The sequence below is a fragment of the Panthera tigris genome, chromosome C2, assembly GCF_018350195.1.
Source record: "Panthera tigris isolate Pti1 chromosome C2, P.tigris_Pti1_mat1.1, whole genome shotgun sequence".
In the NCBI taxonomy this organism is placed as follows: domain Eukaryota; kingdom Metazoa; phylum Chordata; class Mammalia; order Carnivora; family Felidae; genus Panthera; species Panthera tigris.
This window is the reverse complement of record NC_056668.1, coordinates 36,270,790-36,289,028: the sequence shown is the minus strand read 5'-3', so window position 1 is coordinate 36,289,028 and position 18,239 is coordinate 36,270,790.

Below are 18,239 nucleotides of genomic sequence, written 5' to 3'. Positions count from 1 at the left end.
ATGCTCTTTCCACCACTTCCTCCTGACATGCGCTAAACTCAGTGGAATGCTGTCTTAGTCTGCTAGTGCTGCCATTACAAAATATGTTAGGCAACGTGGCTTAAAGAATAGAAATTTATTTTCTCATGGTTCTGGAGACTGAAAGTCTGAGATCAGGGTGCCTACATAGTCACGTTCTGGTGAGAGCTTTCTTCCAGACTTGCAGAAGGCCTCCTTCTTGCTGTGTTCTCATATGGCAGAAAGCAACTCTCTAGGGTCTTTCTTACAGGGGCGCTACTCCCATTATTAGTGTCCCTTATGACCTCATCTATACTTGATTACCTCTCAAAAGCCCCATCTTCAAATACCATCTCATTGGGGTTAGGACTTCAACATATGAATTTTGAGGGGGACACAGTTCATAACAAGGGTTATATGTATTATAAATGTAAAAAAAATGCCTTGAAAAACATATTTTGAAATTTGTTACAAAGAAAGAGAATGCTGAAATACCTAATAAAATTTAATATTTATTTTTTGTTGTTTTTTAATGTGTATGTATTTATCGAGAGAGATAGAGAGACAGAGAGCACAAGTGGGGCAGGTGCAGAGAGAGAAGGAGACGGGATCAGAAGCAAGCTCCACACTGACAACAGCAAGCCCAATGCGGGGCTCGAACTCACAAACCATGAGATCATGACCTGAGCCAAAGTCAGACAGTAATCCAACTGAGCCACCCATGTGTCCCCAAATCTAGTATTTCTGAGAAAAGTTCTAGAGTGATTTTGATGTGAACTACCCATATTCATTAAGTTCTAAGCAGGGCAACAGTCAATGAAGCCACATAGTCCAGGCTATATTTGAATCTGCCTATATTGTATGCACCAAGTGCACGTTGACTAGCAAGGATTCAATTTTTATTTAATTAGTAGACTGTATTCTTTTAAGCCATGTTAGATTTGCAGAAAATACAGAATTCCAATATATTTCCTCACCCACCCTCTGTTTCTTTTAGTATTAACATATTTTATTAATCTATATGTTTGATACAATTGTTGAGCCAATATTGATACATTGTGATTAACTAAAGTCCCTTGTTTACACTAACTCTTTACTCTTTAAATGACACTCTTTGCATTTTGTAACCTGTGGGTTTTGGCAAATGTATAATGTCACATATCTACCATTATAATATCATACATAGTAACTTCATTGTTCTAAGCTCCCCTGAGTTCAAGGATTCATTTCCATTTTCTTTTAAAGTTTATTTATTTATTTCGAGAGAGACAGAGACAGAGTGAGTTGGGGAGGGACAGAGAGAGAAGGAGAGAAAGAATCCCAAGCAAGCTCCATGCTGCCAGAAGAGAGCCTGACACCAGGCTTGAAGTCACAAAACCGTGAGAACATCACCTGAGCTGAAAATAAGAGTTGGACACTTCATTAACTGAGCCACCCAGGTGCCCCAAGGACTCATTTCTAAACAATATGTTTTCATTGGTTGCAAAGTGAAATCTCTGCTGCAGAGATCTAAAAAGAATCATTTGAACAAGGGAAGAGAAACATCTTTCATTCTTATTCCCACAGAAACAATTTGTACGTTTGTGTTTGCATTTTTTCCCCCTCTTTTTGTTTTCAGAAAGTTAAAAGGGCTGGATGATATGGACTTTACTCATCTCCCAAAATTCACTCACAGCGCTACCAACTAAAATTAAATGAGAATTAATTTACCTATTTAACCAATTAATTTAACTGAAAATAAGAATAATTTTAAAAAGCCCAAAGAAAATCGAATCTTCCTCTTGAGTCTTTAGACAGCACTAAGTGACATAGAGGAGAAATTTATGCTACCTTTCTAATAGCAAAGCAATCTTTTTTATTTGCTGTATTCAAGCACTAGCATCTGGTTGGTTACATTGCAGCTAAATTTCATGTTGTTAATAGCCTGTTCAAAACAGCCACTTCAAAGATTTCTTTCTGTAGCTGTGTTTGATACTGGTATTTGTTCTTAGTCCTTTGTGGGCACATTAATTGGATCATTTTACACTAATCGAAAGTGTTTGGCAAACAGTTACTTTGGCAATTTGGAATAGAATTTCTATTTTTCTCTTGCACGCAGACTCAGTCTGGATCAGGGTAGATACAAGAAAACTGATACGTATGCATTTTCTTCTTACAAAACCTCAATATTATAGCTTCATGGCTGGTTATGCTCAATGTGTATGCCTTTATAGATAATAGGAAATTTTAGTCATAAAACCTCTTTTTAATTGTACCTTTATAGTTCTGCTGGAACTATACCTATTTGAGTGACTAAGTCACTATATTTTTCCTCTTTAGTTTTTATTGGTTATTTAAATTCTATCAGAAGAATTGTCACTTCTTTTGTTTAACAAAAAATTGTCAAGTTAAAAATGAGCTAACCTGGGGCACCTGGGTGCCTCAGTCAGTTAAGCATCTGACTTTGGCTCAGGTCATGATCTCATGGTCCATGAGTTTGAGCCCTGCCTCAGGCTCTGTGCTGACAGCTCAGTGACTGGAGCTTGCTTCGGATTCTGTGTCTCCCTCTCTCTCTGCCCGTCCCCAGCTCATGCTCTGTCCCTCTGTCTCAAAAATAAATAAACATTAAAAATTTTGAAAAAAAAAAGAGCTAACCTTATGAAACACTTACTACTTTTTATTATTTTTTTTAATTTTTTAACGTTTATTCATTTTTGAGAGACAGAGAGAGACAGAGCTTGATCAGGGAAGGGGCAAAGGGAGGGAGACACAGAATCTGAAGCAGGCTCCAGGCTCTGAGCTGTCAGCACAGAGCCCAATGCAGGGCTTGAACTCAGGATCTGCGAGATCATGACCTGAGCCGAAGTCGGACGCTCAACCAACTGAGCCACCCAGGTGCCCTATGAAACACTTATTACTTTTTAAAGATTAAAATCTAACATATACTTTCCTAGGAAACTTTGATTTGTGATTTGGATGTAAATAGCATTCTAGTTAAACTACAAAATGATATTTGGTAAACAATCCGTGGGAATTCAAAAAGGAAGAAGTGTGTAAGAATAGAATATTAAATACTGCAAAACTTAAAATCATAAAAAATCTTTAGAATTACTTTCAGATGAGTATAGTGTGAAATTTGAGAGTCAAGGATATTAACAATTAAAGGAAGGTTTTGGTAATATATTGTGTTTTAATGTTTATTTTTGAGAGAAAGAGCATGAGTGGGGGAGGGGCAGACAGGGAGGGGGACAGAGGATCTAAAGCACGTTCTGTGCTGACAGCAACGAGCCCCATGCATGGCTAGAACCCATAAACCATGAGATCATGACCTGAGCCAAAGTTGGACACCCAACTGACTGAGCCACCCAGGCACCCCTGGTATTAATATATTTTTTTAAATGACACTCTCTTAAATCATCTTAGTTTTTACTTACCAGTATACAGTTAGTACAATACTAATTTTGTTTGGAAAATCAGGATAACTTTCGACAAAATTAACAGGCAAAACTTGTCTGTGCCAGTTGCATGGAATCTTTAATTTAGATTTTAGATTTGCCTTTATGTTGAATATATCTTTTGCTTATCACTAGTGTTCTCATTTCTTCTAATTTTAATCAATGTGATATGTTAAAATAAACAGGCATTTTTCCAAATAACCTGTCAGTTTGGTTGCTATGCTTAAGTCAGCTGTATTCTTTCTTGAAGCACAGAAATTGTATACTTCTATACCATTATGTATGATAGTCTAATCCAGAAACAGACCTTTATGGCAATATAGTCTTCAACTTTTACTGTCACTTTTAATTTTTTTTTGTAAATATAGGACAGATTTTTTTTCATTTCAACTTCTAATATTTCTGGTTTTCTTTTGAAGATGACTCATTCCAAATTCACGTTAGGAAAGAAGAAGAAATTAGACTATCTTTTTCTCTAAAACCAACCGTATGTCCCACAGGTATTTAATAGAACGGTACCAGTCCCATGGTCAAATATATTATGGAAACACCACGTGCGTTTTTACTGTTACTCTGCTCCCTGTTAACAGTTAAAGGTTCTGATAAAAATGCAAATTTGAAATAAATCCAGGAAGTAAGTCCAAAATTTTATAAGTGATATAATTTGCCACAACATACAGTAAAAATAATTCTTAGGAACGGGAAAAAGGTGCACCAGTAACATCTCTCTAGAATCAAAGTAACCTAAATCTAGGGTGGTTTCTGATGTATTTATTAAAAGGAGGAGGTTATCAAGGAAAGTACCAAAAGTCAGCTGTTGATTTCATTTCTGTACTCTACCTATGAGTTCTGGGGGTCACTCTGGGGGTAAATGGGGTTTGTAATTCATGTCCTCCAAACAGACATAAGAAGTCATGGATGCTTATGACTAAAGAGATCTCCGTGTTCACACAGAATGTATAGAAGCTTGAGACCCATCATTCTTAACTGTCTTTTGCCAGAGTTAAAGTGCAAAATAGAATGACAAAAAATAGTATATGTAACAACAAAGAGTAATATATTAATAGAGTATATAATTATAAAAAATTATAAATACATTACAGGTCAGAAAGAGGTAGAAAAGAAATATGAAATATTGAAGCTTTACAATAATTATAAACATGCAACAGTATTTCAAGTCCTTGAAATCAGTGTTGATGTAGCCAAAGAGAATCAAAACCACAAACTGATAACTGAAGTTTGTGATAGGGAAAAGAGCAAATAAAAAATGATATGGGCTACTGAAGACACACGAATGCTCCAGTGTTTCATAGTAAAGGATAGATAGACCTGTCTTGAAACAAAACAGTGAACATGGGATAGAATCCAAATTCTGGGGGATTCAAGAATCATGGAACTGACTTTAGAAGAAAAAAAAAAGTAATTCTAGCCGCTACATTTCTGTGTGGGACAGATACAGTGGTGTCTAGTTTTAACTGTTCAGGGGCGCCTGGGTGGCTCAGTCGATTGGGTGGCCAACTACAGCTCAGGTCGTGATCTCGTGGTCTGTGAGTTTGAGCCCTGCATCGGGCTCTGTGCTGACAGCGCAGAGCCTGGAGCCTGCTTCCGATTCTGTGTCTCCCTCTCTCTCTGCCCCTTCCCTGCTTGCTCTCTTTCTGTCTCTCTTTCTCAAAAATAATAAACATTTAAAAAAATTTAACTTCACCCTGGAAGGGAAAGTTTTAATAACTCCATTCACATCTATGCCCTTGACCCTACCATATTCTACTTTTTATCAGTAACACTTTAAAGGTACAAAGCACACTATACATTTTTTAACTATATTAATCAAGAGTGGAGGAAATACAGGAATTATCAATACCAATAGCCAAAAATTTCATAACTAATTATGTAACTGTTACATAAACAAAGTTCAAAATGTAACAAGATCAAACTTCATGAAGAGAAATTACATTTTCAGTACTTGTGGATGAAGAAATCTATCTAGCAGTTATTTGGAAAGTGTTTATTCACCTTTTAATTAATCATAAATTTTATATGATCTAAAAGTAAAATATGGCCATTAAATAGGCTGTTTTTATCAACACTGACGTTACATCCAGAGCGAGAAACTGATAGGTCTGCCTTCTTAGAATGTCATTGATCTCACAGTTCATGGGATGGAGCTCTGCATGGGGCTCCACACTGATACCCTGCTTGGGATTCTCTATTTTCTCTCTTTGCCTCTCCCCCACTCACATATGCATTGTCTCTCTCTCAAAATAAATAAAGTTTAAAGAAAGGGTAAAAAAAATTAAAAATAAAAATAGATTAAACATAAGATTTTGGGAATCAAAGCTACTACAGCAAAATTCAGATACTGAGGCATGTCAAGCAAAATTGTTACACTTGTTCTCCTTTTTACCAAGGATAACAAACAGAAACAAAAAAGAAACAGAAGTAAGGATAACAAATAGATACAAAGACACATCTCAACTCAGCATCAAAAATATCTAATACAGTTGTGTAAATGGGGAATTTGCTCCTTGGAAGGAATTCAAGAGTAGTTTTGAAAACCATTCTGCCATTAACTAGAGAAGATAGAAGGGCCATGGGAGAAGATAATCTGCATTTTCTCTTCTAGTTTTAACAGACTGTGACTCTGTTCTAACCTGAGGAAGTAGACCAGAAGATGCTGAGACTTTCAGCTCAGGATCATAAACTAGGGAGTTAAACTCTGAGGAAAGGTGACATAAAAGTGGCATCACTAAAAATAATAACCCATGTCTAAGATTATCAACAATGAATTAATAAAATTTCTTTTAAGAAAAAATTTACGTATTGATTCAAAACTTTAAGAGAGTGTGAAAGAATACATGCTGGGTGAAAAATTCACTTGAATATATGAATGCTAAAAAATTCTTTAGGTGTGGTGTTATTGAAATCACAATACTCTATATCCAAAGTAACACTGCACTTCCATGGTGGCCTTTTTATTTATTCTAAGGAGCTGATGATCTGTAAGGACCCTGCCATTTCACTCTTCCATGTTTCTGTGATCTGTTGTCCTTCTGTGATGTAATGATTTCAATTAGTGTTCATCATGAAAAGTTCTTTTCTCAATAACAATTTATTGAAGACTTGCTCGTTCACTACCTTCACTGCCGCTGAGCCAACAAAACAACCAATTGAACGTTTTGACTTTTGACTTTCAAGCAAATATTTGACATCATATTGGTAAAGTTTTAATCCCTTTGAATTAGTTTTCTTATCTCTAAGATTGCTGTTACCCCTATGCCTTTTGGAAAGGTTCTAAGTAATAACAAAAAATATCTCTTACTGAAGTCTTTTGGAACAAGGAAGCATATAGAAGATACTATTAATGACTTTTTTTTTATTAATCCGTATACTTCTGTGAGGAGTATATTCCTGATATGCAGGTGAAAGAGGATTATACAGCAAGCAGTGATCCAGAGTGTTTCAATATAGCTTATGGAACTATAGCAAGAGTTTCTTTTCTGATTAGGTTTACTGTTTGCTGAGAATTGCTCTTGTTAGAAATAATCTCACAAACAGATTTAAGAATCGGGTTTTTTTTTTTTGGAAAAATATAAATACAAAGTATAACTAAAAATAAAGTAGTTCTCACTATAAGCCTTTGAAACCAAGTTATAGTGAATCAACATCCACTATAGCTAGTGTATAGCATGCAATAGCTAGCCTTAAATAACATAGTGCTATAACTGGAAAAATAAGGTACAAATAATTTAAACTTCTAAGTGATTATTTTTAGTTTTATGCTTATATTATGGATATTAGCTAAAATATTTGAGGCATCCACATGTTCTGATGTAAAATTAATATAAATTTGCTATTATGTATTTGCAGTTGTCTTTTGAAGACCATTTTTATCCATGTACTTATATTTCTCTATTTGTTTAGCATAAACAATGTGTATAGCATTTGTAGAATTTTGAATCAGCATAAAAATGTGACATTTCCTATCAAGGTGCTTAATATTCGTTGAGAGATAATTTGAACTCTGAAATGTTTAAAATCAAGGAATTGATTATGTTCATAGTGCCTGACCTGTATATAGTTAAGTGTTCAAGTTAAACATCCTACATTAAGCAGTAATTTGATTTATAAAGATATCAGCTTTCTTTGTTAAGCAATGTCATTTAAAATAGAAATGATATTTAAAATATCTATTAAATGATACTATAATAATATTTTTAGCAAAATAATACATTTTAAATTATTCCATTGTTTCATTTGACATTAATGCATAGTACTGTGAGGTATTTCATTCAAATTTAAAATTAGAAAATCCTTTTATTGATCTGTTTACTGAAGGATAATTAGTATACAGTGTTATATTCGTTTCAGGTGTACAACATATTGATTCAACAATTCTATGCATTACTCGTGCTCTCCATGATAAGTATAGACACCACCTGTCACTACACAACGTTATTAGAATATTATTGACTGTTTTCTCTATGCTGTATTTTCATCGCTGTGACTTTACTTTATAATAACAAGTTTGTACCTCTTGATCCTCTTTATCTATATCACTCATCCCCTCATCCACTTCCACTCTGGCAACCATCAGTTTGTTCTCGGTATTTAAATTCTAGTTTTTGGTTTGCTACCTCTCTGCTCATTTGTTTTTTTTTTTTTTTTTTTTTTTTTTTTTTTTAGATTCCATATGTAAGTGGAATCATATGGTATTTATCTTTCTCTGACTGACTTATTTCACTTAACATTAATACCCTCTAGGTCAAACCATGTTGCTGCAAATGGCAAGATTTCATTCTTTTTTACAGTTGTGTAATATTCCGTTGGGTATATATACCACATCTTCTTTATCCATTTATTTATGAATGGACACTTGGGTGGCTTCAGTATCTTCAGTATCTAAAAAATGCTGCAATGAACATGGAGATGCATATATCTCTTCTAATTAGTGGGTTTTTTTTTTTTTTTTGGAGGAGGATAGGTACTCAGCAGCAGAATTACTGGGTCATATGGTATTTCTACTTTTAATTTTATTTTTTTTTAAGAGAGACAAGCGAGGGACGGGTAGATAGAGGGGGACAGAGGATCTGAAGTGGGATATGTGCTGACAGCAGTGAGCCTGATGTGCAGCTTGAACTCATGAACTGTGAGATCATGACCTGAGCCAAAGTCGAATGCTCGACCACTGAGCCACCCAGGTGTCCCTCTATTTTTAATTTTTTTGAAGAATCTTCATACTGTTTTCCACAGTGGCTGTACCTGTTTGCATTCCCACCAACAGTACACAAGGGTTTCTTTTTCTCCACATCCTCACCAATGTTTGTTACTTCTTGTCATTTTGATTCAAGCCTTTCTGACAGGTGGAAGGTGATCATTTTAAATCACTTTAAAATATTTAAGTGGTTTGCCAAATTCACACAGGTAATAAATACCCTACTCAGTGTGTTTTTTTGCTCCAAATACAATGCTCCATATTTAAATCTAAATCTCTGTGCCTTCTTCTTTTCAATAGCAGCACTAATTGTTGTCATTACTCTTGCACACAGTCATGCAAAGGCACATAAAAGGAACTAGGCAAATAAATGTTGGTGGATAACTGTGAGATACCGCTAATTGTAAAAATAAGCCAGTAGTGATGTCTAATGACAATAATTACTTCTGATTTCTGCAAATAATTTTTGGCCTTTTTAGATTCTATTTCTTAATAAATTTTCTTCGCTAGTTTTCATTTATGTTTTGAAGTTGGAAAGCCATCCTTGAAGAAGTTGCCTTGAGCTTGATGGTTAAGAAAACTGACTGAATATAGTTTACCATGCAGGTACTGCACCCACTCTAATCTGAGATCCTTAAATAATTACCACATAAAATATGAAAGTCTTAAGTATTAGTCAAAGATAAATAATTAGACATCAGAGTTTTTGCAACATCTTTAAAGCAGGTTATATATCACAATAAATGCAAATCCATAACTATAAATTAATTTCAGTATATAATACAAATATATTTGCACTGTTAATCTTGCTGTCTGAATTATTTGTAATTATCTTTTTACAAGTTCTACTAGAGATCTCTCCCGGTATATTCTACCATCATTCCAGGATCTATATTTATAAAACCAGACTTTCCACTTCAGCACATTTGGCATATAACTATCAGACTGTCTTAATTATCACATGTCAAGGACCTACACAACTTCAATATTGTTTTTAGAGGAAGTTCTTGGCCAGTTTTCCAGATGCCCCTAATAGCCTGATTGTATGATATCATACCATTCTCTACAATATGTCATCCTATGGGAAAAAGAAGACCATTTTCTGTTAAATACCACCCACTTCAAAGTAGTATCTTAGGATTAGTTATTTGTTTAAATTAATTCAGTATTCTCAATGCTACAAGTGAGATAAGTTTAAGAATCCCACTTTATATATTAGAAAATAAACTGAGGCTTTTTTTTTGTTACCCAGTTCTTCAGTCTCAATAATATGAAGACCTTGTTCCTCTTTCCCCAACTTTGTTTGTGGCTATGATGCTTTATAATCCTTCTATATAGTCAAATCATGTCCCTACTTCAAAGTTTAGCTTATGTTCCATTTGCTCCATAAGATATTAATAATTTGAAAGCTGGTGAATTTATTATCTGAAATTATATTTTCCTTGAAATTAAAATTTTATAAAATATAAGTAAGATGAGGGCATGGAATTTATTTTGTTCTTTATTGAATTCCTCAAACCTGGTCCATATCTGGCATGGGAAGAATGGGTAATGCACTTGTGTTATGAAAGTGTTATTATGTTTATATCATTCCAGTTTTCTATAAGTGTTAGTAGTCTTTGCAAAACCTGTGCTATATTTTTAGAGTCAAGTTTCTAAAGATCATAAAATAAAACTAATTGAGGAGGCAGCCCAAATGCTGACGGATTATGAACCAACAAGTGCATAGTATATGTGGTATTATCAACTTTTTTCACTTACAAGTTCATCTTCATCAAAACCTAAGAAAGACAAAGGGAAGTTTCATTTTAAATATTTTATATCTCTTTCTGTTTTTGTTTTTATTTTTTTTAAATAAATTCTATCTTCTGGCTCAGAACTGAAAACAGAAAAGACTGTTTAGGGCAGGAAAGATACCATTCCTTTTTCTATTCTTGAATAAAGTGTCCAACTACCTTATTGGTGAGAACTGAAATTTTATATCAGAATCTCCTAATTATTGAATATATTTGTACAACGAAACAGTGCTTCTGAGATATATATGTTTAGGTTAATGTACAGACACATGTAAGTTTAGTTATTCCTTACAAATTCTTTATGAAAATTTATAAGAACCTGAGTCAAAGAATCCATGGAAGGCAGCATTTTAAATGGATATCTGAACCAGCTGGGCTTTCATAAATAATATTTTTAAAATTTTCATATTATTCTCCTGCAAAAATTGTACAAATGAGATTTATTTTTGTGTAGTTTAACTATATTAAAATTATTTCTGTTTCCTTTCACAATTTCTTAAACGTTTAATTTTTCTTATTTAACTCTAAAATCTCATTTCTAAAAACGAGGAACCTCTCCAATTTACCAGGAATCATGATATACCAAACTCAAAGAATTATTCTGAGTCATTAGTGCAAAGTGATGAATACCATGAGTTTTGAATTCAAGTAGGTTAGGTATGAGGTGATTTTTACAGTGTATCAACAATATAGCCAAGGATAAGTTAGTTAACCTGGCTAATACATTTCAGTACAATTCTTTAAAAATACCTTTTCATTAAAAAAATGAGTAAAGAACCTAAAATCTTGTTCTGGAGATTAAAAGATATAATTAAGTTAAAGCAATGACTAGAACCTAATTAATGTTCATTAACATTAGATTTAGCATATTATTTACTATAGCATCATGTGGAAGAAAAGGTTTTAATACATACAAAGCTGAGGCCATTCCATTAATTTCAATTCTCTCATAATTGCTGCTATTCCATGAGAATGCTAAATTACCATTGATACAAGGGTCAAACACTTCCCATCATTTGCATTTCTATTTGCAGATTCTTTTGAGCATTGCTGTTGTTTTGACATGCAACATATATTCAAAACAGATTTCTTAAATGTGAATTTTTATATTTTTTAAATTTCTAAGTAGTTTTTCAAATGTAGTCAAGTGACAGAAAAACATAGCGAGGTATAAGATCTTGTATTCAGAAATTGGTTTTTGCAAAAATATTTTAGATATATATCAAGTGAAACATATCAAGTGATACAGTAAAACTGGTAGAAAAATAAGATTCTCTACTTTGAAATTGATTTCACAGAAATATTTTAGAGTTATATCAGTTTCATAAAATAATGTTCAACTCTATCAAAAATGTGCAAACACGTAAAAGTCTATGCAAAATATCCAATTTTGTGAGATTTATTGTTCTCAAAAATTTAAAATACACAGATGGCCAAAGTACACATGATCTTTGGGAAGTCTTGCTCCCTAACGCCTCTGGGTGTGCTGTGCTTTGTTTGTCAAAATGGTATCAAGTCTGTTAGAACAGCTTGGCCAGTTTTGACAAAATTCTTTCCTGAATTAAAGATAGCAAGATGACGCTTGTCGGAAGCAAGTTCTATCACCAGTTCTCAATGAACACAAGTTATTTCTCACTACATAATTTATACTTCCTTTTTGATTTGGAAGAATGTTTGATTATTTTCAGTGTTTTATTTAAAACTTTATGCATGTTTGTAACTTTAGAAAATTGCATCATACATTTCATTGTAAAAACAATGTGACTAAATTTAGTCATGTCATGTCATCAGACATGGTTTTGATATTAAAAAAAAAAGTAGATTTGAATTCTACGTCTACCACCTCACACCTGCATAACTGTATGTTCTTTGAAAATGGTCTTTGGTTAAAGCACAAAATATTATGAAATTTTTGTCAGTATTGCAGAGTATAACTAAAAGCATTTACCAGACTGCTTAATGAATCGGGTCTATGTTTGCACATGTAGTTGTTTCTGTCATTATCATATGAGTAGGCTGAAGTCTTCAATGAGAATCCTGTTTATCATATTTGGTGGCACAGAGGACTAATAATGACCTAGGTGTTATAATGAAAAAAGATTACTGTGAAATGAAACTGATACTAATGAATGAAACTAATGAATATCTGCTATACACACACACAGTGTTAAACATTGTGTACATATTATGTCATCAAAATGGGGACCATTTTACAGATGGGAACCATAAGCTCAAGATTAGATGTCTTGTTCAATTTTTATACTCCAAGAAAATAGTTGACCCAATATTTAAACCTAGACCTGTCTGTGTCCAAAGCCCTTGGTTGTGCTGTGTTAAAGGCTGCCTCTGTTGTCACATTGTGTTTGCATTCAGAATTATGTTGACTCTTGTATTGTGGGAAATTTTACTCCCTCTAAGATCATATCAGATAGGATATGATTAATTTGCAGTCACATTAGCTTCTTGAAAGTAAGTCAATTGTTGTCATTTTTGTTCTAACATTATTACTATAGGAGGGATTAATTCTATTAGCATTAATTAATTTGGTGCTACAATTGTTTACTAGTAACATAATCTATATAATTTTATCTGAGACTTTTTTTTTTCACATGCTGTTAATCACTCTACCAAGTTTGTGTCAGAAGTAAACATAAATCGGGTACCTGGGAGGCTCAGTTGATTAGGCCTCTGACTTCTGCTCAGATAATGAGACTTCAGCTCAGGTCATGATCTCACAGTCTGAGTTCAAGCCCCCCTCTCAGGCTCTGCATTGACAGTGCAGAACCTGCTTCCAATCAACTGTCTCCCTTTCTCTCTGCCCCTCCCCAGCTCATTCTCTCTCTCTCTCTCTCTCTCTCTCTCTCTCTCTCTCTCTCAAAAGTAAAGAAAAGAAAAGAAAAGAAAAGAAAAGAAAAGAAAAGAAAAGAAGTAAACATAAATCACATTTAAAACTCTGCTTTTATGTCAAATGGCAATCTGGATAATCCCAAAGCACATAAATTACTGAAAATACAACTAATAATACAATTGCTAAAATAATATACAATTGACACCAGTGTTTCAAGTCATTTGTGTGAAATAGTTGAATTTCTAACTCTCATACTTAATAAAAAATTGATGCTTACATATAACAACATGGCACTAGGTATTCTAAAACAAGTCACACTACTGCCCTATTTTATATGCATTAACGAGAATTAACAATAAATGCCATGCTCTGCTATATCCATACCTTATAAATACCTCTCCACCATTAGATCTGATAAGATAAAAATTAAGTTAATTAACTTTTAGAATCATCAGTTAATTAAGTGAAGTATTGAAGAACTACATGCTGAGCAAAGAAATCATTGACCCAGAATCATAGAATAAAATAAAGGATTTTAGAATACAAGCCTTTTTCCAGTATTTTACACTCCTCTTGTCCCTTAAAGCATATTTTCAGTTTTTAGCTTGTGTGTGTTGCAGGGGGGATTGTACAGTTATAAGTAAGAGTATCCCAATACTCTCATCATTAATGATACTTTTTATTCATTTTCTTTATATGGTCTCTGCATTCCATACAAAGTATTTAGAGATGGGGATACACTTTGCAGGATTTTTACAAGGATAGAAGTTATCATGCACCAGTAAAAATATATTTGTCTTTTATGAACTCATACTGTAAATGAAAATTTCTGGATTTTGTTTTTAAGAAAAATTATATGGCATCATAGATTTAGTACAAACTAAAAGAGAAAGGAAATAAGAGTGATTGGAGTGCATCGAATCATGTATTTTGTGCAGTATACACCCTTTCTAGAGGCATTAATGATGTATTGAACCAGGAATGCACTTCTCCCAAATACCTGTATGGCCCACATCATTCAAGTCTGTCCTTAAGTGGAACATTATCAGATAAGCTTTTTGTGAAAACTCTGTTCAGATTATTCCCCCCTTCATTCTCTCTCCCCTAATCCTGTTTTACTTTTGGTTGTAATTCTTACCCCAACTGACACAGTAAGTGCTTTGTTGTTATTGATGATGATGTTTTATGTTTGCTTGTTATCAATTCTCTTACCAGAATATAAGTCTATGAACAGAGACTTTGTTTTTGTTAACTCTTCTCTCCCAACACCTGCCACAATTACGCCATAACAATATTTGTTTAGTGCTATTGATTGAAAAACAAAACACAGGAACTTGAAAACATAACCCAAAACATGTCTAAATAACAAATAAATTAACATGGATATTAAAAATTCCCTGTATAGAATCAAACATTATAAAATACAAAACTCATCATTATAGCTACAATGTCATGGTCAAAGTTATAACACATTCTTACCTTCACAGTATTCTAAGGATTTCTTTCTGACAGAAATCTATGTTCAGAACACTGTAAGTACACTTTGGTCCCAGTCTGCACTTGGCAGTGAGGCACAGATTGCAGTACATAAAAGACACAAAACAAGTCCAGGAGAGGAAGATTTACAGTTTGGCATTATTCTCATAGCCTGGGAACAAGACACATGCTGGGGAAGAGGCAGAGACGCCGAACTGTGCTTCCCACAGACAGGTGGGGTTCGAAAAGGAGATGGCATTTGACTTACCATTCAGTTACCCAGTGAATCAATCAATCAATGGGTCCACTTTCTCCTGATTATATTTTTCAGATTGTTGCCATATTCATTCTGTCTTAGCTATCTCTCTGTCCATTGATATGGTTTATTATGGACTCTCATTTAGTTAAATGCAATTCATTTTCATATCGTCTCTGATTTAGTCTCATGATTCTTTTACTATACCTGATTCTCTGTTTCTAAAATTATCTTGTATTCATAACACATATTATCACTTCCATATTCAAGATTCCTCAGAATATTCATTGCTAAAGATGTTATTACTGTTTTTATTGTTTGATTGTCTGTCTCCTGCCTAGAATATAAACTCTGAAAGGGGAAGGATTTTATTTTTTGGTTGTTTTGTTTCTTGATATACCCCTACTTACTATATACTCAATAAATAAATATTGAATGAATAACAGAAAAAAAGGTCAAGTAAATATTTCTATTCTTTCTTAATTCTGAACAGGCCAAGATCATAAGCCTGACTATGATTTCTAACACTCTTTTCCCTTATATAACAACCTTTCCATCTTCTTTTACCTTCTGTCTTATCTCCCTTGATCACAATACCTCTTCCCTCCTGCTCCCCACCTCCACCTTGCCACTGGACACACAAATTAACATCTGTATTTTAGCCTACCATCCCTTTTTCATGTCCCTGGAATGGTACCCTATTCTGAACAATCTGTTTTTAGTAAGCACATATAAGGCATAAAATTCACATCATCATTTAATAAGTAGCAAGTTAATTGAATGCTGCTAGAACTTAAAGAACAGAGGGAAGAGAGGAAGATGAAACTATACGATCATGACTGATCTTATACATCTTATTAGAGGTGGTGGAGAGAGAGAGAGAGAGACAGAGAAAGGGAAGCAGGAAGCGGGTCACAGATGCACAGATGGTTGGGAATGCTCAATTGGGACAAGGCTGTGATCATTACTACAGCCTCCTGAAAGACCCCTTTGTATCACACTACCCTCACCATGTTATATCCTTTTATCCCTTTACAGGTTCTCTTTGTCAAAAGTTTTACCTGGTCAAACAGGACTTTTCAGATATCAAATTTGTTTTGAGAATGTACATATATTTGAGACCCATTAAATGAATGGAAGGGGGAGGGCAAGAATACTTCCTTTTCTGCCTCAGTTGAATTTTCCCCACACTGACAGGGAGTTAAAAGCATAGAGTCCCTGTGTCCTTTTTGGACCCAGCTGTGAGCAGTTAGCAAAAATAGAAGCAGGAGATGATAAGCATAGTTTGATACAGAATATATCCTTATTTTCCCTTTTTTCAAATTTATAACATTTAAGTCACTTTGGGTATGTAACTATCACCCTCTAGAAAAATCTTGATTCAGTTTAACTAACATCGGAGGCGTCCAGGTGGCTCAGTCCATTGAGTATCCAACTTCGGCTTAAGTCATGATCTCATGGTTCATGAGTTTGAGGCCCAAGTCACGCTGTGTTCTGACAGCTCAGAGCCTGGAGCCTGCTTCAGATTCTGTGGCTCCCTCTCTCTCTTCCCCTCCCCTGCTCACTTTCTATCTCTGCTTCTCTCTCTCTCTCTGTCTCTGTCTCTCTCTCTCTCTTTCTCTCAAAAATAAATAAACATTAAAAAATTTTAAAAAATAACTAACATCAAACCACACTCAATCATGCTCATATTAAAGAAAACCCAGGAGAAGGAATCAAGATACTTGCCCACCAGAACAAGTGCCACACACAGGGTTTCAGTCAAATTGAGGGGCTTATCTTCATTGAGAGGAAAGAACAAGAAAGAGAAACAGGAAAAAAGTGGCATGTAAATTGAAATCAAAAAGAAGATGGCATTGACATTTATGGAACTCTCATGGAGACCTTTACTTCTTTTGACGTTCTTTTCTAAGGCTGGCTTTGGTTATAAAGCCATATGACTTATGACTTAGTCCAATCTAAGAAGAAAAGGATGAATTTTTCAGACAGAGATTTATGTTTAAACTATCTGGAAAACTGACACGTGATTTTATATTCTTTTATAAATATGTTGATTTTAAGATAATTTTTCTTACCAAGAAAGTTCACTAACAATTTTCTGCAAACATCTCATGCTAGACTTGTAGATGAGGTGAAGGAATATACAAAATTTCTTTGCCAGAAAGAAAAGGAACTTCCTTCCTTCATCCCTTCCTTCCATCCTCCCTTCCTTTCTGTGTCTCTCATCTTTCTTTCTTTCTTTCTTTCTTTCTTTCTTTCTCTCTCTCTTTCTTTTTCTCTCTCTTTTTTTCTTTCTTTTTCTTTCTCTTTCCTGTTTTTATGAAAGGAAGACCAAAATGGAAATGAGCTGAATTGAAAGATGATATATGTGAGTAGAATGAGCGGAGTAAGAAAGCAGAGGGCACTTGTGTCCTAAAAGAATGGTTTAGTAGGACTTTCAACCAAGTTCATCCTATCATTAAAGAATAAGCTTGCATGAATGCTGTGTGTGTATGTGTTTTCTAGCCAAAATCATACTATTGAAGTTTTTGCAACAGTTGACAGTTTCCTAATATTAAAGCTACTGCCTTTGTCAACTGAATGAAGCTCTGGCAGAAACATTTGGCCACTTTTTCAAATCCTTACATGTGAGAGACATCCTAAATGACTGAAGGACTAATGTAGTAATGAATGGTGCAAAAACAATGTTACTATGCAGTGGAGGGCAGTTATTAATTTGTTTCAGTTGGATGCATATGCCAGGAAGCTCTGTTTATGCAGGCCATTCAAAAAGAGAGAAAGAGATCGCTCAGACTGAGGGAACAGAACAGTGAAACATTTCTTAAACAAGACCTTTTCTTGAGTACAACACAATGTCACTTTCACAGGTTGATATTTGGGGGTGGGGGGGGCGGAGAAAGGAAAATTTTAACTAATGTTTGTGAGCTTTTCTCCAGATATTTAAATGAAAGAACAGCAGTGTGAGGAATATTCCACCTACCCACTGTATTTCTCCTCATGCCCACCAGAATCAGTACTTGGAAATATGTGTTGCTGCTATACAAGACGGCATTCTTATACATACATGCTGGGATTTCTTATGTGCCTTTGAGCTTTTAAATTCTGAATAATTAAAATATGCATTGCCATTTTTTGACATTTAAATTTCTACTTAAAACTCAGCTTTATCAGTTTCAAATTGTCTAGACCGGAATTATCTCTGATTAAAGAATTATTCTTC